Source organism: Dendropsophus ebraccatus, unplaced genomic scaffold, assembly GCF_027789765.1.
Source record: "Dendropsophus ebraccatus isolate aDenEbr1 unplaced genomic scaffold, aDenEbr1.pat pat_scaffold_1137_ctg1, whole genome shotgun sequence".
NCBI classification, from domain to species: Eukaryota; Metazoa; Chordata; class Amphibia; order Anura; family Hylidae; genus Dendropsophus; species Dendropsophus ebraccatus.
In genome coordinates this window covers 14657-26714 of record NW_027208554.1, presented here as the reverse complement: position 1 = coordinate 26714, position 12058 = coordinate 14657, and the positions used below count along the sequence as shown (strand labels likewise).

The following is a 12058-nucleotide window of genomic DNA, read 5'->3' as shown; positions in this document are numbered from 1 at the left end:
GCATAAAGCAGCAAAGAGAATTTGGATCCGTGTGCAGAGAAGCCATTGGATTTGGCTACGGCACCTTTTTTTAAAGGTGTGATGTGGGATTTGACAGGTTGAAGAGGGCACTGTGGATGGTCTGCTGGAAAAGCAGAGAGTAAAACTCTTCCCGTTTGGGACTGCAACATATCAAAGGGATGCGTAAAGGCTGAAAGAGGGTAGGATTTCTCTCCACCAGGGCCTAAAAGCCTCCGCTGTGAACAGGATTTGAACCTGTGCGGGGAAGACCCCATTGGATTTCGAGTCCAACGCCTTAACCACTCGGCCATCACAGCTGCCACGCCTCCACTAGGACACGCCTTCCCACTTGGCGAATGTCTTTTGCAAATGACAGTCTAGCAGGTGCCGTTTGGAAATGACAGTTTTAGGGCATGGGCCCGAACGGGGGGGGAATTAAGCTACTAGAGTCTGGTTCTTCACGGCAAGGGGCAGGAATGGGGAATGTCTCTCCTTACAGCTGGTTGACTTCAATTATTGATCTCTACGAGATGAAGCAGAGGTAGGTGTCCCTTCCCATGGAACACATAGAAAAGAAATAGAAAGGCCACTGCGCTGTGACAGGATTTGAACCTGTGCGGGGAGGACCCCATTGGATTTCAAGTCCAACGCCTTAACCACTCGGCCATCACAGCTGACCGCTGTGCTTCCCAGCTCCCTCATCGGTGGTCATCTGTCAACTACAGCTCAGGGGCTTCGCCTTGAATGTAAGACGAGGCTTCAGAGTGCTAACTCAGCGCAGGCGTGCAACACTCTTTGCCGTTCAGAAACGGGCAACTTTGAGCTGAGAGTTCTTGGGGGGGGGGGGGGGAGGCTATTCATTCGGCGGAATAAAAACTTTCCGATGACGTTCTGCATAGATAAGATTGTTGCAACAAGGTTTTCTGCCTTTATGATGGGAGTTAGGACTCTGGTGGTGCAGCAACAGGACTGAACTTGCAAGCATCCAGAGTTAGGAGTTTCACCAGAAGCATTTCTGCCTTTACTGTGTAGGTTGCACCTTTGCTTCATAAAGATGGAGGGAAGGACTGGCCCGTACGGGGATCGAACCCGCGACCTTGGCGTTATTAGCACCCACGCTCTAACCAACTGAGCTAACCGGCCACTGACACGCACATCGCACGCTTTTTTTTTTTTCCGACATGGTTTTTCCGCCTTCGGCATGGGGTGGGTTAGACCACTGCTGCATAGAGGACAAAAGGTCTAACTGGCCCGTACGGGGATCGAACCCGCGACCTTGGCGTTATTAGCACCACGCTCTAACCAACTGAGCTAACCGGCCACGGTACGCACAGTCGCACGTTTTTTTTTTTTCCGACATGGTTTTCCGCCTTCGGCATGGTGGGTTAGACCACTGCTGCATAGAGACAAAATTGCAGACTGGCCCGTACGGGGATCGAACCCGCGACCTTGGCGTTATTAGCACCACGCTCTAACCAACTGAGCTAACCGGCCACGGTTCACCCCCGTGCGCCTCGCTTTTGTTTCCGTCTCGGCCTTTTCACTCTATGGCGCATAAAGCAGCAAAGAGAATTTGGATCCGTGTGCAGAGAAGCCATGGATTTTGGCTCACGGCACCTTTTTTTTAAAGGTGTGATGTGGGATTTGACAGGTTGAAGAGGGCACTGTGGATGGTTCTGCTGGAAAAGCAGAGAGTAAAACTCTTCCCGTTTGGACTGCAACATATCAAAGGGATGCGTAAAGGCTGAAAGAGGGTAGGATTCTCTCCACCAGGGCCTAAAAGCCTCCGCTCGGTGAACAGGATTTGAACCTGTGCGGGGAGACCCCATTGGATTTTCGAGTCCAACGCTTAACCACTCGGCCATCACAGCTGCCCACGCCTCCACTAGGACACGCCTTCCCCACTTGGCGAATGTCTTTTGCAAATGACAGTCTAGCAGGTGCCGTTTGGAAATGACATTTTAGGGCATGGGCCCGAACGGGGGGAATTAAGCTACTAGAGTCTGGTTCTTCACGGCAAGGGGCAGGAATGGGGAATGTCTCTCCTTACAGCTGGTTGACTTCAATTATTGATCTCTACGAGATGAAGCAGAGGTAGGTGTCCCTTCCCATGGAACACATAGAAAAGAAAAGAAAGGCACTGCGCTGTGAACAGGATTTGAACCTGTGCGGGGAGGACCCCATTGGATTTCAAGTCCAACGCCTTAACCACTCGGCCATCACAGCTGACCGCTGTGCTTCCCAGCTCCCTCATCGGTGGTCATCTGTCAACTACAGCTCAGGGCTTTCGCCTTGAATGTAAGACGAGGCTTCAGAGTGCTAACTCAGCGCAGGTGCGTGCAACACTCTTTTGCCGTTCAGAAACGGGCAACTTTGAGCTGAGAGTTCTTGGGGGGGGGGGGGGGAGGCTATTCATTCGGCGGAATAAAACTTTTCCGATGACGTTCTGCATAGATAAGATTGTTTGCAACAAGGTTTTCTGCCTTTATGATGGGAGTTAGGACTCTGGTGGTGCAGCAACAGGACTTGAACTTGGCAAGCATCCAGAGTTAGGAGTTTCACCAGAAGCATTTCTGCCTTACTGTGTAGGTTGCACCTTTGCTTCATAAAGATGGAGGGAAGACTGGCCCGTACGGGGATCGAAACCCGCGACCTTGGCGTTATTAGCACCACGCTCTAACCAACTGAGCTAACCGGCCATGACACGCACATCGCACGCTTTTTTTTCAGACATGGTTTTTCCGCCTTCGGCCATGGGGTGGGTTAGACCACTGCTGCATAGAGACAAAAGGTTCAACTGGCCCGTACGGGGATCGAACCCGCGACCTTGGCGTTATTAGCACCCACGCTCTAACCAACTGAGCTAACCGGCCACGGTACGCACATCGCACGTTTTTTTTTTTTTCCGACATGGTTTTCCGCCTTCGGCATGGTGGGTTAGACCACTGCTGCATAGAGACAAAATGCAGACTGGCCCGTACGGGGATCGAAACCCGCGAACCTTGGCGTTATTAGCACCACGCTCTAACCAACTGAGCTAACCGGCCACGGTTCACCCCCGTGCGCCTCGCTTTGTTTCCGTCTCGGCCTTTCACTCTATGGCGCATTAAAGCAGCAAAGAGAATTTGGATCCGTGTGCAGGAGAAGCCATTGGATTTGGCTACGGCACCTTTTTTTAAAGGTGTTTGTGGATGTGGGATTTGACAGGTTGAAGAGGGCACTGTGGATGGTCTGCTGGAAAAGCAGAGAGTAAAACTCTTCCCGTTTGGACTGCAACATATCAAAGGGATGCGTAAAGGCTGAAAGAGGGTAGGATTTCTCCCACCAGGGCCTAAAAGCCTCCGCTGTGAACAGGATTTTGAACCTGTGCGGGGAGAACCCCATTGGATTTCGAGTCCAACGCCTCTAACCACTCGGCCATCACAGCTGCCCACGCCTCCACTAGGACACGCCTTCCCCACTTGGCGAATGTCTTTTGCAAATGACAGTCTAGCAGGTGCCGTTTGGAAATGACAGTTTTAGGGCATGGGCCCGAACGGGGGGGAATAAGCTACTAGAGTCTGTTTTCTTCACGGCAAGGGGCAGGAATGGGGAATGTCTCTCCTTACAGCTGGTTTTGACTTCAATTATTGATCTCTACGAGATGAAGCAGAGGTAGGTGTCCCTTCCCATGGAACACATAGAAAAGAAAAGAAAGGGCACTGCCGCTGTGAACAGGATTTGAACCTGTGCGGGGACGACCCCCATTGGATTTCAAGTCCAACGCCTTAACCACTCGGCCATCACAGCTGACCGCTGTGCTTCCCAGCTCCCTCATCGGTGGTTCATCTGTCAACTACAGCTCAGGGGCTTTCGCCTTGAATGTAAGACGAGGCTTCAGAGTGCTAACTCAGCGCAGGCGTGCAACACTCTTTGCCGTTCAGAACGGGCAACTTTGAGCTGAGAGTTCTTGGGGGGGGGGGGGAGGGCTATTCATTCGGCGGAATAAAAACTTTCCGATGGACGTTCTGCATAGATAAGATGTTGCAACAAGGTTTTTCTGCCTTTATGATGGGAGTTAGGACTCTGGTGGTGCAGCAACAGGACTTGAACTTGCAAGCATCCAGAGTTAGGAGTTTCACCAGAAGCATTTCTGCCTTTACTGTGTAGGTTGCACCTTTGCTTCATAAAGATGGAGGGAAAGACTGGCCCGTACGGGGATCGAAACCCGCGACCTTGGCGTTATTAGCACCACGCTCTAACCAACTGAGCTAACCGGCCACTGACACGCACATCGCACGCTTTTTTTTTCCGACATGGTTTTCCGCCTTCGGCATGGGGTGGGTTAGACCACTGCTGCATAGAGACAAAAGGTCAACTGGCCCGTACGGGGATCGAACCCGCGACCTTGGCGTTATTAGCACCACGCTCTAACCAACTGAGCTAACCTGGCCACGGTACGCACATCGCACGTTTTTTTTTTTCCGACATGGTTTTCCGCCTTCGGCATGGTGGGTTTAGACCACTGCTGCATAGAGACAAAATGCAGACTGGCCCGTACGGGGATCGAACCCGCGACCTTGGCGTTATTAGCACCACGCTCTAACCAACTGAGCTAACCGGCCACGGTTCACCCCCGTGCGCCTCGCTTTGTTTTCCGTCTCGGCCTTTCACTCTATGGCGCATAAAGCAGCAAAGAGAATTTGGATCCGTGTGCAGAGAAGCCATTGGATTTGGCTACGGCACCTTTTTTTAAAGGTGTGATGTGGGATTTGACAGGTTGAAGAGGGCACTGTGGATGGTCTGCTGGAAAAGCAGAGAGTAAAACTCTTCCCGTTTGGACTGCAACATATCAAAGGGATGCGTAAAGGCTGAAAGAGGGTAGGATTTCTCTCCACCAGGGCCTAAAAGCCTCCGCTTGTGAACAGGATTTGAACCTGTGCGGGGAGACCCCATTGGATTTCGAGTCCAACGCCTTAACCACTCGGCCATCACAGCTGCCACGCCTCCCACTAGGACACGCCTTCCCACTTGGCGAATGTCTTTTGCAAATGACAGTCTAGCAGTGCCGTTTGGAAATGACAGTTTAGGGCATGGGCTCCGAACGGGGGGGAATTAAGCTACTAGAGTCTGGTTCTTCACGGGCAAGGGGCAGGAATGGGGAATGTCTCTCCTTACAGCTGGTTGACTTCAATTATTGATCTCTACGAGATGAAGCAGAGGTAGGTGTCCCTTCCCATGGAACACATAGAAAAGAAAAGAAAGGCACTGCGCTGTGAACAGGATTTGAACCTGTGCGGGGAGACCCCCATTGGATTTCAAGTCCAACGCCTCTAACCACTCGTGCCCATCACAGCTGACCGCTGTGCTTCCCAGCTCCCTCATCGGTGGTCATTCTGTCAACTACAGCTCAGGGGCTTTCGCCTTGAATGTAAGACGATGCTTCAGAGTGCTAACTCAGCGCAGGCGTTTGCAACACTCTTTGCCGTTCAGAAACGGGGCAACTTTGAGCTGAGAGTTCTTGGGGGGGGGGGGGGGAGGCTTATTCATTCGGCGGAATAAAAACTTTCCGATGACGTTCTGCATAGATTAAGATTGTTGCAACAAGGTTTTCTGCCTTTATTGATGGGAGTTAGGACTCTGGTGGTGCAGCAACAGGACTTGAACTTGCAAGCATCCAGAGTTAGGAGTTTCACCAGAAGCATTTCTGCCTTTACTGTGTAGGTTGCACCTTTGCTTCATAAAGATGGAGGGAAGACTGGCCCGTACGGGGATCGAACCCGCGACCCTTGGCGGTTATTAGCACCACGCTCTAACCAACTGAGCTAACCGGCCACGACACGCACATCGCACGCTTTTTTTTTTCCGACATGGTTTTTCCGCCTTCGGCATGGGGTGGGTTAGACCACTGCTGCATAGAGACAAAAGGTCAACTGGCCCGTACGGGGATCGAACCCGCGACCTTGGCGTTATTAGCACCACGCTCTAACCAACTGAGCTAACCGGCCACGGTACGCACATCGCACGTTTTTTTTTTTTCCGACATGGTTTTCCGCCTTCGGCATGGTGGGTTAGACCACTGCTGCATAGAGACAAAAGGTCAACTGGCCCGTACGGGGATCGAACCCGCGACCTTGGCGTTATTAGCACCACGCTCTAACCAACTGAGCTAACCGGCCACGGTTCACCCCCGTGCGCCTCGCTTTGTTTCCGTCTCGGCCTTTCACTCTATGGCGCATAAAGCAGCAAAGAGAATTTGGATCCGTGTGCAGAGAAGCCATTGGATTTGGCTACGGCACCTTTTTTTTAAAGGTGTGATGTGGGATTTGACAGGTTGAAGAGGGCACTGTGGATGGTCTGCTGAAAAGCAGAGAGTTAAAACTCTTTCCCGTTTGGACTGCAACATATCAAAGGGACGCGTAAAGGCTGAAAGAGGGTAGGATTTCTCTCCACCAGGGCCTAAAAGCCTCCGCTGTGAACAGGATTTGAACCTGTGCGGGGAGACCCCCATTGGATTTCGAGTCCAACGCCTTAACCACTCGGCCATCACAGCTGCCACGCCTCCACTAGGACACGCCTTCCCACTTGGCGAATGTCTTTTGCAAATGACAGTCTAGCAGGTGCCGTTTGGAAATGACAGTTTAGGGCATGGGCCCGAACGGGGGGGAATTAAGCTACTAGAGTCTGGTTCTTCACGGCAAGGGGCAGGAATGGGGAATGTCTCTCCTTACAGCTGGTTGACTTCAATTATTGATCTCTACGAGATGAAGCAGAGGTAGGTGTCCCTTTCCCATGGAAACACATAGAAAGAAAAGAAAGGCACTGCGCTGTGAACAGGATTTGAACCTGTGCGGGGAGACCCCATTGGATTTCAAGTCCAACGCCTTAACCACTCGGCCCATCACAGCTGACCGCTGTGCTTCCCAGCTCCCCTCATCGGTGGTCATCTGTCAACTACAGCTCAGGGGCTTTCGCCTTGAATGTAAGACGAGGCTTTCAGAGTGCTAACTCAGCGCAGGCGTGCAACACTCTTTGCCGTTCAGAAACGGGCAACTTTGAGCTGAGAGTTCTTGGCGGGGGGGGGGGGGAGGCTCTTTCATTCGGCGGAAATAAAAACCTTTCCGATGACGTTCTGCATAGATAAGATTGTTCTGCAACAAGGTTTTCTGCCTTTATGATGGGAGTTAGGACTCTGGTGGTGCAGCAACAGGACTTGAACTTGCAAGCATCCAGAGTTAGGAGTTTCACCAGAAGCATTTTCTGCCTTTACTGTGTAGGTTGCACCTTTGCTTCATAAAGATGGAGGGAAAGACTGGCCCGTACGGGGATCGAACCCGCGAACCTTGGCGTTATTAGCACCACGCTCTAACCAACTGAGCTAACCGGCCACTGACCACGCACATCGCACGCTTTTTTTTTTCCGACATGGGTTTTCCGCCTTCGGCATGGGGTGGGTTAGACCACTGCTGCATAGAGACAAAAGGTCAACTGGCCTGTACGGGGACTCGAACCCGCGACCTTGGCGTTATTAGCACCACGCTCTAACCAACTGAGCTAACGGCCACGGTTACGCACATCGCACGTTTTTTTTTTTTCCGACATGGTTTTCCGCCTTCGGCATGGTGGGTTAGACCACTGCTGCATAGAGACAAAATGCAGACTGGCCCGTACGGGGATCGAACCCGCGACCTTTGGCGTTATTAGCACCACGCTCTAACCAACTGAGCTAACCTGGCCACGGTTCACCCCCCGTGCGCCTCGCTTTGTTCCGTCTCGGCCTTCACTCTATGGCGCATAAAGCAGCAAAGAGAATTTGGATCGTGTGCAGCGAAGCCATTGGACTTTGCGCTACGGCACCTTTTTTTAAAGGTGTGATGTGGGATTTGACAGGTTGAAGAGGGCACTGTGGATGGTCTGCTGGAAAAGCAGAGAGTAAAACTCTTTCCCGTTTGGACTGCAACATATCAAAGGGATGCGTAAAGGCTTGAAAGAGGGTTAGGATTTCTCTCCACCAGGGCCTAAAAGCCTCCGCTGTGAACAGGATTTGAACCTGTGCGGGGAGGACCCCATTGGATTTCGAGTCCAACGCCTTAACCACTCGGCCATCACAGCTGCCACGCCTCCCACTAGGACACGCCTTCCCACTTGGCGAATGTCTTTTGCAAATGACAGTTAGCAGGTGCCGTTTGGAAATGACAGTTTAGGGCATGGGCCCGAACGGGGGGGAATTAAGCTACCTATAGTCTGGTTCTTCCGGCAATGGGGCAGGAATGGGGAATGTCTCTCCTTACAGCTGGTTGACTTCAATTATTGATCTCTACGAGATGAAGCAGAGGTAGGTGTCCCTTCCCATGGAACACATAGAAAAGAAAAGAAAGGCACTGCGCTGTGAACAGGATTTGAACCTGTGGGGGAGACCCCATTGGATTTCAAGTCCAACGCCTTAACCACTCGGCCATCACAGCTGACCGCTGTGCTTCCCAGCTCCCTCACGGTGGTCATCTGTCCAACTACAGCTCAGGGGCTTTCGCCTTGAATGTAAGACGACCCGCTTCAGAGTGCTAACTCAGCGCAGGCGTTGCAACACTCTTTGCCGTTCAGAAAACGGGCAACTTTGAGCTGAGAGTTCTTGGGGGGGGGGGGGAGGCTATTCATTCGGCGGAATAAAAACTTCCGATGACGTTCTGCATAGATAAGATTGTTGCAACAAGGTTTTCTGCCTTTATGATGGGAGTTAGGACTCTGGTGGTGCAGCAACAGGACTTGAACTTGCAAGCATCCAGAGTTAGGAGTTTCACCAGAAGCATTTCTGCCTTTACTGTGTAGGTTGCACCTTTGCTTCATAAAGATGGAGGGAAGACTGGCCCGTACGGGGATCGAACCCGCGACCTTGGCGTTATTAGCACCCCGCTCTAACCAACTGAGCTAACCGGCCATGACACGCACATCGCACGCTTTTTTTTTTCCGACATGGTTTTTCCGCCTTCGGCATGGGGTGGGTTAGACCACTGCTGCATAGAGACAAAAGGTCAACTGGCCCGTACGGGGATCGAACCCGCGACCTTGGCGTTATTAGCACCACGCTCTAACCAACTGAGCTAACGGCCACGGTACGCACATCGCACGTTTTTTTTTTCTTTTTCCGACATGGTTTTCCGCCTTCGGCATGGTGGGTTAGACCACTGCTGCATAGAGACAAAATGCAGACTGGGCCCGTACGGGGATCGAACCCGCGAGCCTTGGCGGTTATTAGCACCACGCTCTAACCCAACTGAGCTAACCGGCCACGGTTCAACCCCCGTGCGCCCTCGCTTTGTTTCCGTCTCGGCCTTTCACTCTATGGCGCATAAAGCAGCAAAGAGGAATTTGGATCCGTTGTGCAGAGAAGCCATTGGATTTGGCTACGGCACCTTTTTTTAAAGGTGCTGATGTGGGATTTGACAGGTTGAAGAGGGCATGTGGATGGTCTGCTGGAAAAGCAGAGAGAGTAAAAACTCTTCCCGTTTGGACTGCAACATATCAAAGGGATGCGTAAAGGCTGAAAGAGGGTAGGATTTCTCTCCACCAGGGCCTAAAAGCCTCCGTCTGTTGAACAGGATTTGAACCTGTGCGGGGAGTACCCCATTGGATTTCGAGTTCCAACGCCTTAACCACTCGGCCATCACAGCTGCCACGCCTCCACTAGGACACGCCTTCCCACTTGGCGACTGTCTTTTGCCAATGACAGTCTAGTCAGGTGCCGTTGGAAATGACAGTTTAGGGCATGGGCCCGAACGGGGGGGAATTAAGCTACTAGAGTCTGGTTCTTCACGGCAAGGGGCAGGAATGGGAATGTCTCTCCTTACAGCTGGTTGACTTCAATTATTGATCTCTACGAGATGAAGCAGAGGTAGGTGTCCCTTCCCATGGAACACATAGAAAAGAAAAGAAAGGCACTGCGCTTGTGAACAGGATTATGAACCTGTGCGGGGAGACCCCCATTGGATTTCAAGTCCAACGCCTTAACCACTCGGCCATCACAGCTGACCGCTGTGCTTCCCAGCTCCCTCATCGGTTGGTCATCTGCAACATACAGCTCAGGGGCTTTTCGCCTTGAATGTAAGACGAGGCTTCAGAGTGCTAACTCAGCGCAGGCGTGCCAACACTCTTTGCCGTTCAGAAACGGGCAACTTTGAGCTGAGAGTTCTTGGGGGGGGGGGGGGAGGCTATTCATTCGGCGGAATAAAAACTTTCCGATGACGTTCTGCATAGATAAGATTGTTGCAACAAGGTTTTCTGCCTTTATGATGGGAGTTAGGGACTCTGGTGGTGCAGCAACAGGACATGAACTTGCAAGCATCCAGAGTTAGGAGTTTCACCAGAAGCATTTCTGCCTTTACTGTGTAGGTTGCACCTTTGCTTCATAAAGATGGAGGGAAGACTGGCCCGTACGGGGATCGAACCCGCGACCTTGGCGTTATTAGCACCACGCTCTAACCAACTGAGCTAACCGGCCATGACACGCACAACGCACGCTTTTTTTTTCCGACATGGTTTTCCGCCTTCGGCATGGGGTGGGTTAGACCACTGCTGCATAGACAAAAGGTCAACTGGCCCGTACGGGGATCGAACCCGCGACCTTGGCGTTATTAGCACCACGCTCTAACCAACTGAGCTAACCGGCCACGGTACGCACATCGCACGTTTTTTTTTTTCCGACATGGTTTTTCCGCCTTTCGGCATGGTGGGTTAGACCACTGCTGCATAGAGACAAAATGCAGACTGGCCCGTACGGGGATCGAACCCACGACCTTGGCGTTATTAGCACCACGCTCTAACCAACTGAGCCTAACCGGCCACGGTTCACCCCCGTGCGCCTCGCTTTGTTTCCGTCTCGGCCTTTCACTCTATGGCGCATAAAGCAGCAAAGAGAATTTTGGATCCGTTGTTGCAGAGAAGCCATTGGATTTGGCTACGGCACCTTTTTTTTAAAGGTGTGATGTGGGATTTGGACAGGTTGAAGAGGGCACTGTGGATGGTCTGCTGGAAAAGCAGAGAGTTAAAACTCTTCCCGTTTGGACTGCAACATATCAAAGGGATGCGTGTAAAGGCTGAAAGAGGGTAGGATTTCTCTCCACCAGGGCCTAAAAGCCTCCGCTGTGAACAGGATTTGAACCTGTGCGGGGAGACCCCATTGGATTTCGAGTCCAACGCCTTAACCACTCGGCCATCACAGCTGCCACGCCTCCACTAGGACACGCCTTCCCACTTGGGCGAATGTCTTTTGCAAATGACAGTCTAGCAGGTGCCGTTTGGAAATGACAGTTTAGGGCATGGGCCCGAACGGGGGGGAATTAAGCTACTAGAGTCTGGTTCTTCACGGCAAGGGGCAGGAATGGGGAATGTCTCTCCTTACAGCTGGTTGACTTCAATTATTGATCTCTACGAGATGAAGCAGAGGTAGGTGTCCCTTTCCCATGGAACACATAGAAAAGAAAAGGAAAGGCACTGCGCTGTGAACAGGATTTGAACCTGTGCGGGGAGACCCCATTGGATTTCAAGTCCAACACCTTAACCACTCGGCCATCACAGCTGACCGCTGTGCTTCCCAGCTCCCTCATCGGTGGTCATCTGTCAACTACAGCTCAGGGGCTTTCGCCTTGAATGTAAGACGAGGCTCAGAGTGCTAACTCAGCGCAGGCGTGCAACACTCTTTGCCGTTCAGAAACGGGCAACTTTGAGCTGAGAGTTCTTGGGGGGGGGGGGGGAAGGCTATTTCATTCGGCGGAATAAAAACTTTCCGATACGTTCTGCACTAGATAAGATGTTGCAACAAGGTTTTTCTGTCCTTTTATGAGGGAGTTAGGACTCTGGTGGTGCAGCAACAGGACTGAACTTGCAAGCATCCAGAGTTAGGAGTTTCACCAGAAGCATTCTGCCTTTACTGGTAGGTTGCACCTTTGCTTCATAAAGATGGAGGGAAGACTGGCCCGTACGGGGATCGAACCCGCGACCTTGTCGTTATTAGCACCACGCTCTAACCAACTGCGCTAACCGGCCATGAACGCACATCGCACGCTTTTTTTTTTCCGACATGGTT

General features: G+C 51.9%; 16 non-coding genes across 16 annotated transcripts; all 16 read right to left on the bottom strand.

Moving 5' to 3' along the window:
- Nucleotides 1-234: 234 nt before the first annotated feature.
- Nucleotides 235-317, bottom strand: TRNAS-CGA (transfer RNA serine (anticodon CGA)). The gene has a single exon. It is a non-coding gene; the product is annotated as a tRNA-Ser (tRNA).
- Nucleotides 318-592: 275 nt separating this feature from the next.
- TRNAS-UGA (transfer RNA serine (anticodon UGA)) lies at nucleotides 593-674 on the bottom strand. Its single transcript has one exon. It is a non-coding gene; the product is annotated as a tRNA-Ser (tRNA).
- Nucleotides 675-1787: 1113 nt separating this feature from the next.
- TRNAS-CGA (transfer RNA serine (anticodon CGA)) lies at nucleotides 1788-1871 on the bottom strand. The gene has a single exon. It is a non-coding gene; the product is annotated as a tRNA-Ser (tRNA).
- Nucleotides 1872-2143: 272 nt separating this feature from the next.
- TRNAS-UGA (transfer RNA serine (anticodon UGA)) lies at nucleotides 2144-2226 on the bottom strand. The gene has a single exon. It is a non-coding gene; the product is annotated as a tRNA-Ser (tRNA).
- Nucleotides 2227-3342: 1116 nt separating this feature from the next.
- Nucleotides 3343-3427, bottom strand: TRNAS-CGA (transfer RNA serine (anticodon CGA)). Its single transcript has one exon. It is a non-coding gene; the product is annotated as a tRNA-Ser (tRNA).
- A 278-nt stretch (nucleotides 3428-3705) lies between these two features.
- On the bottom strand, nucleotides 3706-3789 carry TRNAS-UGA (transfer RNA serine (anticodon UGA)). Its single transcript has one exon. It is a non-coding gene; the product is annotated as a tRNA-Ser (tRNA).
- Nucleotides 3790-4894: 1105 nt separating this feature from the next.
- On the bottom strand, nucleotides 4895-4977 carry TRNAS-CGA (transfer RNA serine (anticodon CGA)). Its single transcript has one exon. It is a non-coding gene; the product is annotated as a tRNA-Ser (tRNA).
- Nucleotides 4978-5250: 273 nt separating this feature from the next.
- On the bottom strand, nucleotides 5251-5336 carry TRNAS-UGA (transfer RNA serine (anticodon UGA)). Its single transcript has one exon. It is a non-coding gene; the product is annotated as a tRNA-Ser (tRNA).
- Nucleotides 5337-6449: 1113 nt separating this feature from the next.
- TRNAS-CGA (transfer RNA serine (anticodon CGA)) lies at nucleotides 6450-6532 on the bottom strand. Its single transcript has one exon. It is a non-coding gene; the product is annotated as a tRNA-Ser (tRNA).
- A 272-nt stretch (nucleotides 6533-6804) lies between these two features.
- Nucleotides 6805-6887, bottom strand: TRNAS-UGA (transfer RNA serine (anticodon UGA)). The gene has a single exon. It is a non-coding gene; the product is annotated as a tRNA-Ser (tRNA).
- A 1121-nt stretch (nucleotides 6888-8008) lies between these two features.
- TRNAS-CGA (transfer RNA serine (anticodon CGA)) lies at nucleotides 8009-8091 on the bottom strand. Its single transcript has one exon. It is a non-coding gene; the product is annotated as a tRNA-Ser (tRNA).
- Nucleotides 8092-8363: 272 nt separating this feature from the next.
- Nucleotides 8364-8444, bottom strand: TRNAS-UGA (transfer RNA serine (anticodon UGA)). Its single transcript has one exon. It is a non-coding gene; the product is annotated as a tRNA-Ser (tRNA).
- A 1117-nt stretch (nucleotides 8445-9561) lies between these two features.
- On the bottom strand, nucleotides 9562-9647 carry TRNAS-CGA (transfer RNA serine (anticodon CGA)). Its single transcript has one exon. It is a non-coding gene; the product is annotated as a tRNA-Ser (tRNA).
- A 270-nt stretch (nucleotides 9648-9917) lies between these two features.
- TRNAS-UGA (transfer RNA serine (anticodon UGA)) lies at nucleotides 9918-10002 on the bottom strand. Its single transcript has one exon. It is a non-coding gene; the product is annotated as a tRNA-Ser (tRNA).
- A 1111-nt stretch (nucleotides 10003-11113) lies between these two features.
- TRNAS-CGA (transfer RNA serine (anticodon CGA)) lies at nucleotides 11114-11195 on the bottom strand. Its single transcript has one exon. It is a non-coding gene; the product is annotated as a tRNA-Ser (tRNA).
- A 274-nt stretch (nucleotides 11196-11469) lies between these two features.
- On the bottom strand, nucleotides 11470-11551 carry TRNAS-UGA (transfer RNA serine (anticodon UGA)). Its single transcript has one exon. It is a non-coding gene; the product is annotated as a tRNA-Ser (tRNA).
- Between the last annotated feature and the right edge of the window lie 507 nt (nucleotides 11552-12058).